The sequence below is a fragment of the Schistocerca cancellata genome, chromosome 3 (assembly GCF_023864275.1).
Source record: "Schistocerca cancellata isolate TAMUIC-IGC-003103 chromosome 3, iqSchCanc2.1, whole genome shotgun sequence".
Lineage (NCBI taxonomy): Eukaryota > Metazoa > Arthropoda > Insecta > Orthoptera > Acrididae > Schistocerca > Schistocerca cancellata.
Genome location: NC_064628.1, coordinates 159,676,951 through 159,692,840, shown reverse-complemented (window position 1 = coordinate 159,692,840; position 15,890 = coordinate 159,676,951).

The following is a 15,890-nucleotide window of genomic DNA, read 5'->3' as shown; positions in this document are numbered from 1 at the left end:
ATGAAATCGGGAAGGTTCAAATATCTGAGGTATAGGTACTTATGCTCTAGTCCAAAATCACAAAAATCAGCGGGTTGCCGTAACTGCATCTCTGCTTGTTCTTCATCAACTGGCTCGTGAACAGCCCCGACCATTCCTATGCTCTATCGTTACTGGTGACGAAAAATAGTGTCTTTACGTTAGCATAAGGAAAAGAAAGGAGAGGTTGAGACTAAACAAAGAAACAACTCCCTGTACAAAGACCTCCGTTCATCCCCAAAAGATTGTATTCCACATCAGGTGGAACAGCGACGGTGTGTTGCACTACGAATTGCTTTCCCGAGGTTTCATCATAACTGATGACATTTGGTGTCAACAGCTGAGAGTTCCTGCAGACGAAATCGAAGAACAACGACCAGGGAGACCCGTAAAGTGATGCTACTCCTCGATAAAGCCCGCCCGCATTCTGCTGGACTGACATATACAGGAGTTGGGTTGAAAAGTAATTCCGTACCCAACTTATTCACGTGATCTTGCGCCCTCAGATTTTCGGCTATTCGGCTCTCTATACAAGAGCCATCATGGAATTTTCTTTCCGGAAGAAAATGCGCTCCGAACATGGCTCGACGACTACAGTCACGGAATCGAGAAGTTGTTCCAGCGTTGACAGACGTAAATAGTGAAAGGCAACATATTTTTGATGATTGAAGTCTCTGTAATGTCTATCTGCTGTGTTTATTACACTTATGGAAAAACGCTAAGAACCTATACAGGGTGTTCCAAAAAGGTACGGCCAAACTTTCAGGAAACATTCCTCACACACAAAGAAAGAAAATATGTTATGTGGACATGTGTCCGGAAACGCTTACTTTCCAAGTTAGAGCGCATTTTATTACTTCTCTTCAAATCACAAAAATGGTTCAAATGGCTCTGAGCACTATGGGACTCAACTGCTATGGTCATAAGTCCCCTAGAACTTAGAACTACCTAAACCAACTAACCTAAGGACATCACATACATCCATGCCCGAGGCAGGATTCGAACCTGCGACCGTAGCGGTCGTGCGGTTCCAGACTGTAGCGCCTTTAACCGCTCGGCTACTCCGGCCGGCTAAATCACATTAATCATGAAATGGAAACACACAGCAACAGAACGTACCAGCGTGACTTCAAACACTTTGTTACAGGAAATGTTCAAAATGTCCTCTGTTAGCGAGGATACATGCATCCACCCTCCGTCGCATGGAATCCCTGATGAGCTGATGCAGCCCTGGAGAATGGCGTATTGTATCACAGCCGTTCACAATACGAGCACGAAGAGTCTTTACATTTGGTACCGAGGTTGCGTAGACAAGAGCTTTCAAATGCCCCCATAAATGAAAGTCAAAAGGGTTGAGGCAAGGAGAGCGTGGAGGCCATGGAATTGGTCCACCTCTACCAATCCATCGGTCACCGAATCTGTTGTTGAGAAGAGTACGAACACTTCGACTGAAATGTGCAGCAGCTCCATCGTGCATGAACCACATGTTGTGTCGTACTTGTAAAGGCACATGTTCTAGCAGCACAGGTAGGTTATCCCGTATGAAATCATGATAACGTGCTCCATTGAGCGTAGGTGGAAGAACACGGGGCCCAATCCAGACATCACCAACAACGCCTGCCCAAACGTTAACAGAAAATCTGTGTTGATGACGTGATTGCACAATTGCGTGCGGATTCTCGTCAGCCCACACATGTTGATTGTGAAAATTTTCAATTTTTTCACGTTGGAATGAAGCCTCATCCGTAAAGAGAACATTTGCACTGAAATGAGGATTGACACATTGTTGCATGAACCATTCGCAGAAGTGTACCCGTGGAGGCCAATCAGCTGCTGATAGTGCCTGCACATGCTGTACATGGTACGGAAACAACTGGTTCTCCCGTAGCACTCTCCATACAGTGACGTGGTCAACGTTACCTTGTACAGCAGCAACTTCTCTGACGCTGACATTAGGGTTATCGTCAACTGCACGAAGAATTGCCTCGTCCATTGCAGGTGTCCTCGTCGTTCTAGGTCTTCCCCAGTCGCGAGTCATAGGCTGGAATGTTCCGTGCTCCCTAAGATGCCGATCAATTGCTTCGAACGTCTTCCTGTCGGGACACCTTCGTTCTGGAAATCTGTCTCGATACAAACGTATCGCGCCACGGCTATTGCCCCGTGCTAATCCATACATCAAATGGGCATCTGCCAACTCCGCATTTCTAAACATTGCACTGACTGCATAACCACGTTCGTGATGAACACTAACCTGTTGACGCTACGTACTGATGTGCTTGATGCTAGTACTGTAGAGCAATGAGTCGCATGTCAACACAAGCACCGAAGCCAACATTACCTTCTTTCAATTGGGCCAACTGGCGGTGAATCGAGGAAGTACAGTACATACTGACGAAACTAAAATGAGCTCTAACATGGAAATCAAGCGTTTCCGCTCACATGTCCACATAACATCTTTTCTTTATTTGTGTGTGAGGAATGTTTCCTGAAAGTTTGGCCGTACCTTTTTGTAACACCCTGTATATCAACCCAATACATTTGTACTGTCACCCTACATGTGTTGTCCCGATTCCTAAGCCGGGGAAGGACAAGCACTTGCCTTCCAGTTATCGACCTATCTCGCTTACCAGCTGTGTCTGTAAAGTGATGGAGCGAATGGTTAACTCTCGATTGGTTTGGCTGCTCGAGTCTCGACGCCTACTTACCAATGTACAATGTGGATTTCGAAGGCGCCGCTCTGCTGTTGACCATCTGGTTACCTTGTCGACCTTCATTATGAATAACTTCTTGCGGAAGCGCCCGACCGCGGCTGTGTTCTTTGATTTGGAGAAGGCTTACGACACCTGTTGGAGGGCGGGCATTCTCCGCACCATGCATACATGGGGCTTTCGCGGTCGCCTCCCTCTTTTTATTTGTTCCTTTTTATTGGATCGACAGTTCAGGGTACGTGTGGGTTCTGTCCTGTCCGACACCTTTCGCCAGGAGAATGGGGTGCCACAGGGCTCAGTTTTGAGCGTCGCTCTCTTCGCCATCGCGATCAATCCAATAATGGATTGCCTCCCAGCTGATGTATCAGGCTCCCTTTTCGTGGACGATTTTACCATCTATTGCAGCGCGCAGTGTACACGTGTCCTGGAGCGCTGTCTTCAGCGTTCTCTTGACCGTCTTTACTCCTGGAGTGTCGCCAATGGCTTCCGTTTTTCTGCCGAGAAGACGGTCTGTATTAACTTCTGGCGCTACAAAGAGTTTCTCCCACCGTCCTTACGACTCGGTCCCGTTGCTCTCCCAATCGTGGAGACCACCAAATTTTTAGGCCTTACATTTGACAGGAAACTTAGCTGGTCTCCACATGTGTCATATTTGGCCGCCCGTTGTACCCGTTCTTTAAATGTCCTCCGTGTTCTCAGTGGTATGTCGTGGGGAGCGGATCGAACCGTCCTACTTCGTCTATATCGGTCGATAGTCCGCTCCAAGCTGGATTATGGGAGCTTCGTATACTCCTCTGCACGGCCATCCATCTTACGCCGCCTCAACTCCATACAACATCGGGGTTTACGACTTGCGATCGGAGCATTTTATACCAGTCCCGTAGAGAGTCTTCATGCTGACGCTGGCGAATTGCCACTCACCTACCGGCGCGATATACTGCTTTGTCGGTATGCCTGTCGGCTACTGTCAATGCCCGACCATCCGTCTTATCGTTCCTTTTTTGACGACTCTCTTGACCTTCAATACGGGTTGTATGTCTCTGCCTTGCTACCCCCTGGAGTTCGCTTTCGTCGCCTCCTTCAACACCTTAATTTTTCACTCCCTGCAACCTTTCGAGTGGGCGAGAGCCGCACGCCACCTTGGCTCCAGGCTCAGGTCCGCGTTCACCTCGACCTCAGCTCGCTCCCAAAAGAGGTCACCCCCCGGTTCGGTCTACCACTCCCGTTTTTTGGAACTTCGTTCGAAGTTCATCAACATGACTTTCATTTATACTGATGGCTCTAAGACCAATGACGGGGTCGGGTGTTCCTTTATTGTCGGGGCACACAGTTTCAAATACCGGCTCCATGGCCATTGTTCGGTCTTCACAGCTGAGCTCTTTGCCCTCTACCAGGCTGTTCTTTACATCTGCCGCCACCGACATTCTGCTTATGTCATATGCTCAGATTCCCTGAGCGCCATCCAGAGCCTCAGTGATCCGTACCCGGTTCACCCTTTCGTACACCGGATCCAACGCTCTCTCCAGCAGCTGGTGGACGTCGGTACGCCGGTTAGCTTTATGTGGGTTCCTGGCCATGTCGGTATCCCTGGGAACGAAGCTGCAGATGCCGCGGCCAAGGCTGCGGTCCTCCAGCCTCGGACAGCTTCTTGTTGTGTCCCTTCGTCCGATTTTAGCAGGGTCATTTGTCGGCGCGTCGTGTCGCTGTGGCATGCCGATTGGGCTGCACTTACCGACAACAAGCTTCGGGCCTTAAAACCTCTTCCCGTGGCTTGGACGTCCTCCTCACGCCCTTCTCGGCGGGAGGAGGTCGTTTTAGCAAGGTTAAGAATTGGACACTGCCGGTTCAGCCATCGCCATCTGCTGACGGCTGCGCCGGCGCCGTTCTGCCCATGTGGGCACTTGCTGACGGTTAGGCACATTTTAATGTCCTGTCCAGATCTTACCACACTGCGCCTCGATCTTAACCTGCCTAATACTTTCGATGCCATTTTAGCGGATGACCCACGAGCAGCTGCTCGTGTTCTTTGTTTTATCAATTTGACAAACCTCGCTAAGGACATTTGATGTTTTTTAATCCTCTGCCTGTCCGTCTTTTATTGTGTTTTCCCTTTTAGTTGTTGTTGTCAACTTGTGCCTCGCGGTGCATTTTTAGAGTAGTCAGGGCGCTAATGACCATTGAAGTTGTGCGCCCTAAAACCACAAAAAAAAAAAAAAAAAACCCTACATGTAGTCTGCTCTCTCTCTCTCTCTCTCTCTCTCTCTCTCTCTCTCTTTCTTTCTCTTTCTCCCCCTCTGCCCGCGCGCGTGTGTGTGTGTGTGTGTGTGTGTGTGTGTGTGTGTGTGTGTATGTGTGTGTGCGTGCGTGGGAGTGTGTGTACATCCCGTAAGCAGTAGTGGGCGGAACGTTTTTCAGTTATTGTGCTGCTCCCCTCTGCCCGGAGCCGACAGAATGGGAGGCGCGAGCCTAGGGTGGATAGCATTTCGCATGAAAAGGGAAAGCAGACGGGGAGAGAGGGTGTGTCTTGAATGGTTTTTTCTTTTCCTCTCGTCTAGTACTCCAAGAACAGCGAAGTGAAAGGGGCTCGTGGCGGAGGGACCACCGAGCAAGCACTCTTCCTTTGGCCGGAGGGAGCGCGCCTAATCAGCGGGAAGTCGTGGGGGCGAGGCGGGGCATCCCCTCCTGGCGCTTCTTTATCAGGGGGATCCCCGCCTTCGTGGTGGCTGAGGGACGGAAGGGAAACAGAGGCTTTTGTTACGCCACTAGCCTGGCGGCCGTGCAGCCCGCTTTTGTTATTGTTACCGCCATCTCCCTCACCTCACCTCATCTCGCCCTGTGGTTGGCTACTTTTGGCAGCAGCGGCCGCACACTTTCACGTCTCGTGTGAAAAGTGAGCGACCTCTGGTGCACCTCCAACGATCTGTACTTCCCCGTTCCTACGGACTACGCCTCTTCCTCTCACCTCGCTCTCCTTTCTTATGTATTCCCTATGTTCCAGCTACACGTGAAGCAATACTGACCATACGACTTATCTTAGAAGATAACACTGGCGGCTCATGCAAAATTTTACCAGTGTGCTGCAATGTGATGGCCGATAGCCTTTTGACTTGGGTAATGAACGTAACTAAATTAAATATATTAATTTTGCATATATAAATTATATTGTTTAAATGTATTTAAAATTATAATATTGCGAGAAATAAAATAAAAAACAAATTTTGGTAAACTGCCTGTCAAAGCATTAGAATATTCGGGCACAACACCATTGCACTACGTAGGTTTGCACTACACCGTTGCAAACCCAATCTCGAAGAAAAATACTGACCTGGAACTATGACTAACGTAGCACTCCTAGTGCCAGAATGGATGACGTCTCATCAGAGTGTTACACAGTCGAAAGCAGACAGCTGCGTCAATTCTCTGAATTCATCGTAGTACAGCTGACCATCATTTCTGCAGTAGACAATGATTTCTAGTTATCGTGCAGACAGCGGTACAAAACGTATTTTAGTCCACTTTATTTGCATACCAGCATGTATTCGAAGCTACATGGCGTAATTTTAGTGTGATGTCCTGCTCGCATTCGAAGAGATATGGCACACTTTTAGTGTGATATTACACTCGACTGCCACCGCATGATAAACAAACCGAACAAATAATTTCTCTTTACTGATTAGATACCATAAGGCTATGAGATTGTGAGGATGGTGATTGCTAGATTTCATCCATTGTTTGATATAGACCCAAACATTAAAATCTGATGATTCTGTGGAGCAGAGTAGGTGCGACGGAGAGTCTGGGTTTTCATTGAAAGAAGAAAGTACATGTGCAGTCCGGCAGAACCCTGCTGTTCTTTGGGTTTCACTTTTTAGAGAAGTTTGTGTGTGTGTGTGTGTGTGTGTGTGTGTGTGTGTGTGTGTAGTGGGTGTGCAGGGGATACTAGTAGTACAGTTAGATACCAGCAGTACAGTATTGTGTAGTATTACTCGTTAAAAACTGTCGGCCCCTCACATAGAACAAAGGGGGGAGGGGAGGGGAGGGGGGGAGTCCAGTTTTTACGTGTAGCGCTCTGTGTGTGAACACCACCAGGAGTGGCCTTATCGCTTGACAGCATTGAATGTTGAGTTGCAAGGTTTAGCAAATCTTTGCTAATATTTATGTAGTACTATAGTTCCAGAAACCTTTTCAAATCTCAACCATCCCTGATACACACATGCAGACTGAAGCAAGAAATGATAGTTTGTGCCAATGCCAGAATTCGAACCTAGGTCTCATGTTCCCTTGGCAGATGTGCTGACCACTGTGGCACCCTGGCACAGTGGCTTTGCACTACAGCACGGTAATTTGGAAAATTGTGGTAAGGACTATGGGACCAAACTGCTGAGGTCATCGGTCCCTAGGCTTACGCACTACTTAATCTAACTTAAACTAACTTACGCTAAGGACAACACACATACCCATGCCCGAGGGAGGACTCGAAACTCCGACGGGGGTAGCTGCGCGAACCGTGACAAACTATAGCCTATGGCAACCTTTTCCTCTGTACAAAATGACCTACGTTTAGGAGTTACTTTATGTTGACCTGTCATTAAGCCAAACGTTTTCTGTAGCATTTCTTGCTCGCATGAAAGTGGACAATGAATGGCAAAGGAACATTCTGTGGACACATGAAGCCTATTTCCATCTCCGAGGACATGTCAGTACACATATTTACAGGATATGTGCAGCTGAAAATCAGCTCGCACATCAACCGGAGCCACTTCATTATGGAAAGGCAAATGTGTGGAGTGGGTTGACGGCATCGATAGTCGTAGGCCATATTTTTTCGAGGAATTGTGCCCTGTTATGTGTACAGTCACTGGTAATCTCTATGAGGGTCTTTTGCGCTCTGTCATTCCAGCCCCTCATCGGCGTGGACGTGTGGGTAGGACCAGTGTCATCCAGCCACTGAAGCAGCTGTTGCAGAGGTATTTTCGAAATGCTAGAATATTCAGCCGTCGTTTCTCTACAGCCCGGCCGTCCAGATCACGCGATCTTATTCCATGCGACTAATGGCTGTGGTGTTATCTGAAAGATTCTGTGTTCAGTGGTCCGATTACAAAGGTAGCGTAAGTGAACACACGTAATGCGCAACGCAAGCTGAATGTGAGCCCTGATACTCTCCGATCTGTAGTGGAACTTGGTGTTTCACGATTTCAGCCTGTGGCAGAAAACGGTGGACAGCATATTGAACATGTCCAGTGGCAATCTCACGACAGTTAGAAACCGATTTCATTGTTGTCTTTTGCGGGTTCTGGCCTCGGGACAGTTAAAGATCGATTTCATTGTAGCTTTTTATGCGATTTTTGTCTTCAGGATATTTAAAAATTGGTGTCACTGGTGCATTTTTGCGGTTTTTGGCTTCAGGCTGGCGCTGAAGACGAAACTTGTGCGGTCATGCACATGCACAATACGCTTGGTTTAATGTGCAACTCACACCATTGCCGGCGTATTGCATTTCATCTGTCATTGGTAGACGACCCTTTTGTGTTGTGACGCTTACAGCACCTTTTAGTATGAACATTTTCCCTAATTATCTTTTTGTTTTCATAACGTTTCGCCCTTCTTCGATAATATTCCTTTCAAATTTGACGTCTCTCTGAGCGGAGTTCTTTAGTTACAGCGTTTTGAAACTGGAACTGTAATTAGAATCACACTCAACACTGTCGGGTCATATTTCGACAGCGTGCTATAAATCGCATATGAACGGTACTGGGAGCATACACATCAGGTACAGTCCAGTTCTGAAAGTTTCCTAGTGACATGACGAACCATACTTTCTACAGATGATGCCACCATTTATCACCTATAGTGAAGTCAACGGAGGTTGCACTGGACTCGTATTGCAGAGAAGATGGGTTAAAATTACCGTCAATTCGTCTGAATTTATGCATTCCCGGGTTTCCCTAAATCCGTGAAGTCTAATGACGGTTTGGTTCCATTGTAAAAGAGATAATCGAATCCTTCCTCAGGGGGACTACTCGATGCCCTCGTTGACGGGATATTGGCAAAAGGAAATTTGGGAACTCAGCAATTACAAAACGTCCGTTCCATTTGCTATAGAACGTCATGCAAATCTATTCATGAAGCATCAAGAAAATTTTATTTATTTTATACGTGTCAATGGTAGTTTCTTCCGCGTTTCGTCCAATTTTCGGACAAGTTCATTTATATCTACAGTCTACAACCACTGCCGTCTTGATCGAGCACATTGCTTCATCCGTTCCGAAACATGGTGCGCCATTGTGTAAATCACACAGCGTGTGTCTGTAAGGGCCACTCCACGCCTCTGTCGCACATGGTACGACGGCGCAGTGGTTTCCTTCTTGGGCTACTAATGGATAAGGACTTACTCAAATTACGTATTGTTTCTAGAATGAATCTTCATCCTCCAGCGGTGTGTGCACTGATTTGAAATTTCCTGGCAGATTATAACTGTGTGTGGGACCGATAATCTGAAAGGCCTCCACTGTACTCTTTCAGATTATCCGTTCTGTCCTGTTCACTTAACAGTTTAAACCTTACTGAAATTTTAATGTTGAAGCTCTTGCTTTTAATTTCGGCTTTGTATGTATTGAATCAGTCCTTTCGATGACTGTTTTTCTTTATTTCTTCACGTTTTTCTTGACGTTTCGTCTCGGCTGCGCTGTGCTTCCTATTTACTTCACTACTGAGAGATTTATATTGCTGTATTCCTGCCTTTCCCTCAAAAATTTTTTACTCACTTCTTTCGTCGATCAATTGAAGTTTTTTTTATTATCCACTGTTTCTTCGCAGGTACTTTCCTTGTACCTCTCTTTGTCTGTCCGGCATCTGTGATTTCCCTTTTAGAGATGCCCATTCTTCTTCAACTGAACTGCCTACTGTGATATTCCTTATCGCTTTACCTACATCCTCAGCGAACTTCAGTCGCCTCTCATTACTCAGTACTGCGGTGTCCCACTTGCTTCCGCACTTATTCTTCAAGACAATTCTCTCACGCTTTAGTCTATTCTTCGTCATTACTGAATTGTGACATGAGCATTTGCTCCTGGGTGCGCCCTACAATCCAATGTCTCATTTTAGAATGTCTGTCTGATCACGATGTAATCCATCTGGAATCTTCCCGCGCCTCCGAGTCTTTTCCAGTCGTGCCTCCTCCTCTCGTGATTCTTCAACAGAGTATTCGTTATTACTATCTAAAATTTATTGCACAAGTTCTCTCTCGTTCGCTATGCCAAACCCATAATCTCCCGCAACCCTTGCTTCTATTTCTTCTCCTTCAACGGCGTTCCATTTCCATTTGTGTTTCAGCTTCCTTTAAATGCAGAATTACTCGTTCAGTATCCTCATATACTTTCTGTATCTCTTCATCTGTTACTTGCGGCATTGGAGTGTGTACCTGAAATATCGTTGTCGATGTTGGTTTGCTGTCATACCTGATGAGAACAAGCCTATCACTCAACTGTTCACAGATGCATACTCTCCGCCCTATTTCTCTATTCATAACTAATCAGTTTTCTGCAGCTGTCGATACTCTCCTACATTCGTCTGACCAGAAATCGTTATCTCCTTTCCATTTCGCTTTACTGACGCCAGCTACATGTGAATGAGACTTTGAATTTCCTTTTTCAGATTTTCTAGCTTTCCTACTACGTTCACACTTATGACATTCCACGCTCCTACTCGTATTCCATCTTTTCCTCATGGTCACCACCCTCTTGGCAGTCTACTCCTGGACTTTCGAATCGGGCGCTAATCCGGAATCTTTTCCAATGGAGAGATCGTGAGACTATTTCAATTACAGGCACATATCCTGTGAACACACAAAAAGTGTCTTTGAACGCAGTGGCTTTCATTGTCATGCCACAGATCATTGCTGATTCCTACACCTTTCAAGTGCAGTTTCCCACTGTTTGACCTGAAACTGTCTCTGGTCTCTCCGGTAAAGTTTTAGCAGAACGAGAATGTGTCCTTCCTTATACCGGGCGCCCTCGGCTGTCGTTGCTGACGATTTTTATTCAGACTTGAAGCAGTAGCTGGTATTTAATCCGGTATTAGGAGCCAGAGACTGTACTCTTAGACCAAGGGTGCTCGGCAGTCACCCTCACGTGGTTCACTGCGCGGTTACTCGCTGAATACGCATGGAAGATGTCAGTCCGGGGTGACGACCGCGGATGTGAGTGGAGTGCGGCCGCAGCCGGTCCTCACGGAAGTCGCCACAGCTGGCCAAGCGCGGCCAGGCCGTCGCGGTCTGCTTGCGCTGCCTCAGGGCTGCACAGACTTCCCTTCCCTTCTCCCCTCTGCTCGACGCCGCCGTCCAATAGTCTCCGCCTGCCGTTTTGTGTTTATACACTCCTGGAAATTGGAATAAGAACACCGTGAATTCATTGTCCCAGGAAGGGGAAACTTTATTGACACATTCCTGGGGTCAGATACATCACATGATCACACTGACAGAACCACAGGCACATAGACACAGGCAACAGAGCATGCACAATGTCGGCACTAGTACAGTGTATATCCACCTTTCGCAGCAATGCAGGCTGCTATTCTCCCATGGAGACGATCGTAGAGATGCTGGATGTAGTCCTGTGGAACGGCTTGCCATGCCATTTCCACCTGGCGCCTCAGTTGGACCAGCGTTCGTGCTGGACGTGCAGACCGCGTGAGACGACGCTTCATCCAGTCCCAAACATGTTCAATGGGGGACAGATCCGGAGATCTTGCTGGCCACGGTAGTTGACTTACACCTTCTAGAGCACGTTGGGTGGCACGGGATACATGCGGACGTGCATTGTCCTGTTGGAACAGCAAGTTCCCTTGCCGGTCTAGGAATGGTAGAACGATGGGTTCGATGACGGTTTGGATGTACCGTGCACTATTCAGTGTCCCCTCGACGATCACCAGTGGTGTACGGCCAGTGTAGGAGATCGCTCCCCACACCATGATGCCGGGTGTTGGCCCTGTGTGCCTCGGTCGTATGCAGTCCTGATTGTGGCGCTCACCTGCACGGCGCCAAACACGCATACGACCATCATTGGCACCAAGGCAGAAGCGACTCTCATCGCTGAAGACGACACGTCTCCATTCGTCCCTCCATTCACGCCTGTCGCGACACCACTGGAGGCGGGCTGCACGATGTTGGGGCGTGAGCGGAAGACGGCCTAACGGTGTGCGGGACCGTAGCCCAGCTTCATGGAGACGGTTGCGAATGGTCCTCGCCGATACCCCAGGAGCAACAGTGTCCCTAATTTGCTGGGAAGTGGCGTTGCGGTCCCCTACGGCACTGCGTAGGATCCTACGGTCTTGGCGTGCACCCGTGCGTCGCTGCGGTCCGGTCCCAGGTCGACGGGCACGTGCACCTTCCGCCGACCACTGGCGACAACATCGATGTACTGTGAAGACCTCACGCCCCACGCGTTGAGCAATTCGGCGGTACGTCCACCCGGCCGCCCGCATGCCCACTATACGCCCTCGCTCAAAGTCCGTCAACTGCACATACGGTTCACGTCCACGCTGTCGCGGCATGCTACCAGTGTTAAAGACTGCGATGGAGCTCCGTATGCCACGGCAAACTGGCTGACACTGACGGCGGCGGTGCACAAATGCTGCGCAGCTAGCGCCATTCGACGGCCAACACCGCGGTTCCTGGTGTGTCCGCTGTGCCGTGCGTGTGATCATTGCTTTTACAGCCCTCTCGCAGTGTCCGGAGCAAGTATGGTGGGTCTGACACACCGGTGTCAATGTGTTCTTTTTTCCATTTCCAGGAGTGTATTTAACTTGACGTATACATGCAGACTGACGCGACGAATGAAAATGATTTTTACCAAGGCGGGATTCGAACCTGAGTCTACTGATCACTGTGCAGATGCGCCAACCACAACGCCACCCTGGCACAGTGGCTTTGCACAGCAGTACAGACTACCCTAGCACGCTTCCCCCCCCCCCCCCCCCCCCGCTCCCTCCTCTCTCAGTCCATTCGTACCTCAGTCCACTTGCTATTCCCTCTAAACTGCTAGCAGCGTTGCAGAGGCTCTCCAGTTGTACTGGAATAGCTCCTAAACATCCAACAAAATCGGGGACCCTGCCTGAAACCCAGGCATAGATACTTTAACCATCGCTTCAGCCTGCATATATGCATCACATATGTTTCAGGCTTGAAAAGTCTCTGAAACTGTACGGTTACACACGAAGTGCACCTACGCCTGGGTTTCAAGAAGAGTCCCCCACTTCGTTCGATGCTGACGTGCTATTCCAATACATTCGGCGAGGCTCTGCAATGCTGCTCCGGGTGAGATTTGAATGGCAATTTGCGTTGAAGCGAGAAGCGTGCTAGGGTAGTCCAATCAGTTCTGCCAAGCCACTGTGCCATAGTAGCATGGTGGTTAGCACATCTCCCTAGTGCGCAGGAAACACAGTACGAATCCAGGCCTTGGTACAAATTTTGATTCATCATGTCTCTCTGCACATACGCATCAAAGATGTTTGATACTTGAAAAGGTCTCTGGAACCATACAGTTTCATATGATTAATGTTGTTCCAGTTTCGGGGGAATACCAAAGTGGGCTGAAGTGCGAATAGTAATTTGGATTGAGGAGGGAGGTGTGTTAGGGTAGTTGGTGCAGATATGAAAAGTCACTGTAACAGGACGGTGTAGTGTTCAGCGCATAAGTCTAGTGAACAGGAGACTCTGGTTCGAATCCTGCCCTTGGTATAAAATTATCATTCGTCACTTCAGTCTACATATATATGCATCGTAGATGTTTGAGACTTGAAAAGATCTCTAGAACTGATGTGTCCCAATCGATTTTGCTTCGCCACAAACGATTCCATCGAAATCGCTGGTAGGTGACTTGCGAGTACACGCCACGTGGAGGAGGTATTTCTTAACCAGCGCGTTATCGAGAGCGGAGGTTGCCGAACGAAGCTGGAAGTTGCACGGGAGACTGTAGTGCCGGCAGTGGCTCTGTGGCAGTGCAGAGTAAGCGGGACATACGGCCCCTAAACGAGCATTGTGCGCTAGATAGTGAAACGTCCCCTCAGAAAAATTATAAATGACTGTCCTTAAACTGACACACAATATTTTTTAGCGCAACGCAATCTGACTTTCCATAATCCCTACAAAAGAATGGCCCTGACTAACATTAACCTATACCTTTCACAAATCACTTACCTCACAAAAATCTTCGTTAACCGAACTACTGCAATACAGCGAGCGCCACTACTGCCAGCTAAATAAAAGATTCAAACTACTGAAGGCACTAACTACTGATAGGCGTAGTTAGCAATGTATTTACCTTAATAGTGTTCAAAAGTCATAATATATATAGCAGTTCATGGCACCCAGTCTTACAAATTTACTGTCTCTGATGGACACACGTCCAGATCATTCGCTCTCAAAACTCCGCCATTTTTCTCCCCACATCCACCACTGCTGGCGGCTCACCTCCAACTGCGCAACGCTACGCGCTGTTCACATCCAACTGCCCAACACTACAATAGCGAATATTACAACAATGCTAACCATCCACAGACTGCACACAGCACAGCCAGTGATTTTCATATAGAGCGCCACATGGCGTTACCAACATAAAAACCTAAACAGCCTACTTACAATAGACTAGACGCCTTGTTTCCGTGACATGGAAAGTGCAGACGTCCTTTTCAGGTGCGGAGCGTTCTGTAGCAGATTTTGACGAATATCGTGAGCCGTAACATTTAACTGCGGGGGACTGTCCTGGGATTTCTGCTCATTTGAACGTTATGCAGTGCCTGCATTGCAGCCGTTGAATTTTGAATTTCTGTCCTTCTGAACATTCCAAGATTCTAATTAACAGTGTTACTTTCACTTTCGGGCGGTTCAAATGATCAAGGGGACATTTCTTTTCTACGTTTTGAAATTCAGAAAGAAGCTGTTTCGGTAGCGTAGATACACTTCTGGAAATGGAAAAAAGAACACATTGACACCGGTGTGTCAGACCCACCATACTTGCTCCGGACACTGCGAGAGGGCTGTACAAGCAATGATCACACGCACGGCACAGCGGACACACCAGGAACCGCGGTGTTGGCCGTCGAATGGCGCTAGCTGCGCAGCATTTGTGCACCGCCGCCGTCAGTGTCAGCCAGTTTGCCGTGGCATACGGAGCTCCATCGCAGTCTTTAACACTGGTAGCATGCCGCGACAGCGTGGACGTGAACCGTATGTGCAGTTGACGGACTTTGAGCGAGGGCGTATAGTGGGCATGCGGGAGGCCGGGTGGACGTACCGCCGAATTGCTCAACACGTGGGGCGTGAGGTCTCCACAGTACATCGATGTTGTCGCCAGTGGTCGGCGGAAGGTGCACGTGCCCGTCGACCTGGGACCGGACCGCAGCGACGCACGGATGCACGCCAAGACCGTAGGATCCTACGCAGTGCCGTAGGGGACCGCACCGCCACTTCCCAGCAAATTAGGGACACTGTTGCTCCTGGGGTATCGGCGAGGACCATTCGCAACCGTCTGCATGAAGCTGGGCTACGGTCCCGCACACCGTTAGGCCGTCTTCCGCTCACGCCCCAACATCGTGCAGCCCGCCTCCAGTGGTGTCGCGACAGGCGTGAATGGAGGGACGAATGGAGACGTGTCGTCTTCAGCGATGAGAGTCGCTTCTGCCTTGGTGTCAATGATGGTCGTATGTGTGTTTGGCGCCGTGCAGGTGAGCGCCACAACCATGACTGCATACGACCGGGGCACACAGGGCCAACACCTGGCATCATGGTGTGGGGAGCGATCTCCTACACTGGCCGTACACCACTGGGGATCGTCGAGGGGACACTGAATAGTGCACGGTACATCCAAACCGTCATCGAACCCATCGTTCTACCATTCCTAGACCGGCAAGGGAACTTGCTGTTCCAACAGGACAATGCACGTCCGCATGTATCCCGTGCCACCCAACGTGCTCTAGAAGGTGTAAGTCAACTACCCTGGCCAGCAAGATCTCCGGATCTGTCCCCCATTGAGCATGTTTGGGACTGGATGAAGCGTCATCTCACGCCGTCTGCACGTCCAGCACGAACGCTGGTCCAACTGAGGCGCCAGGTGGAAATGGCATGGCAAGCCGTTCCACAGGACTACATCCAGCATCTCTACGATCGTC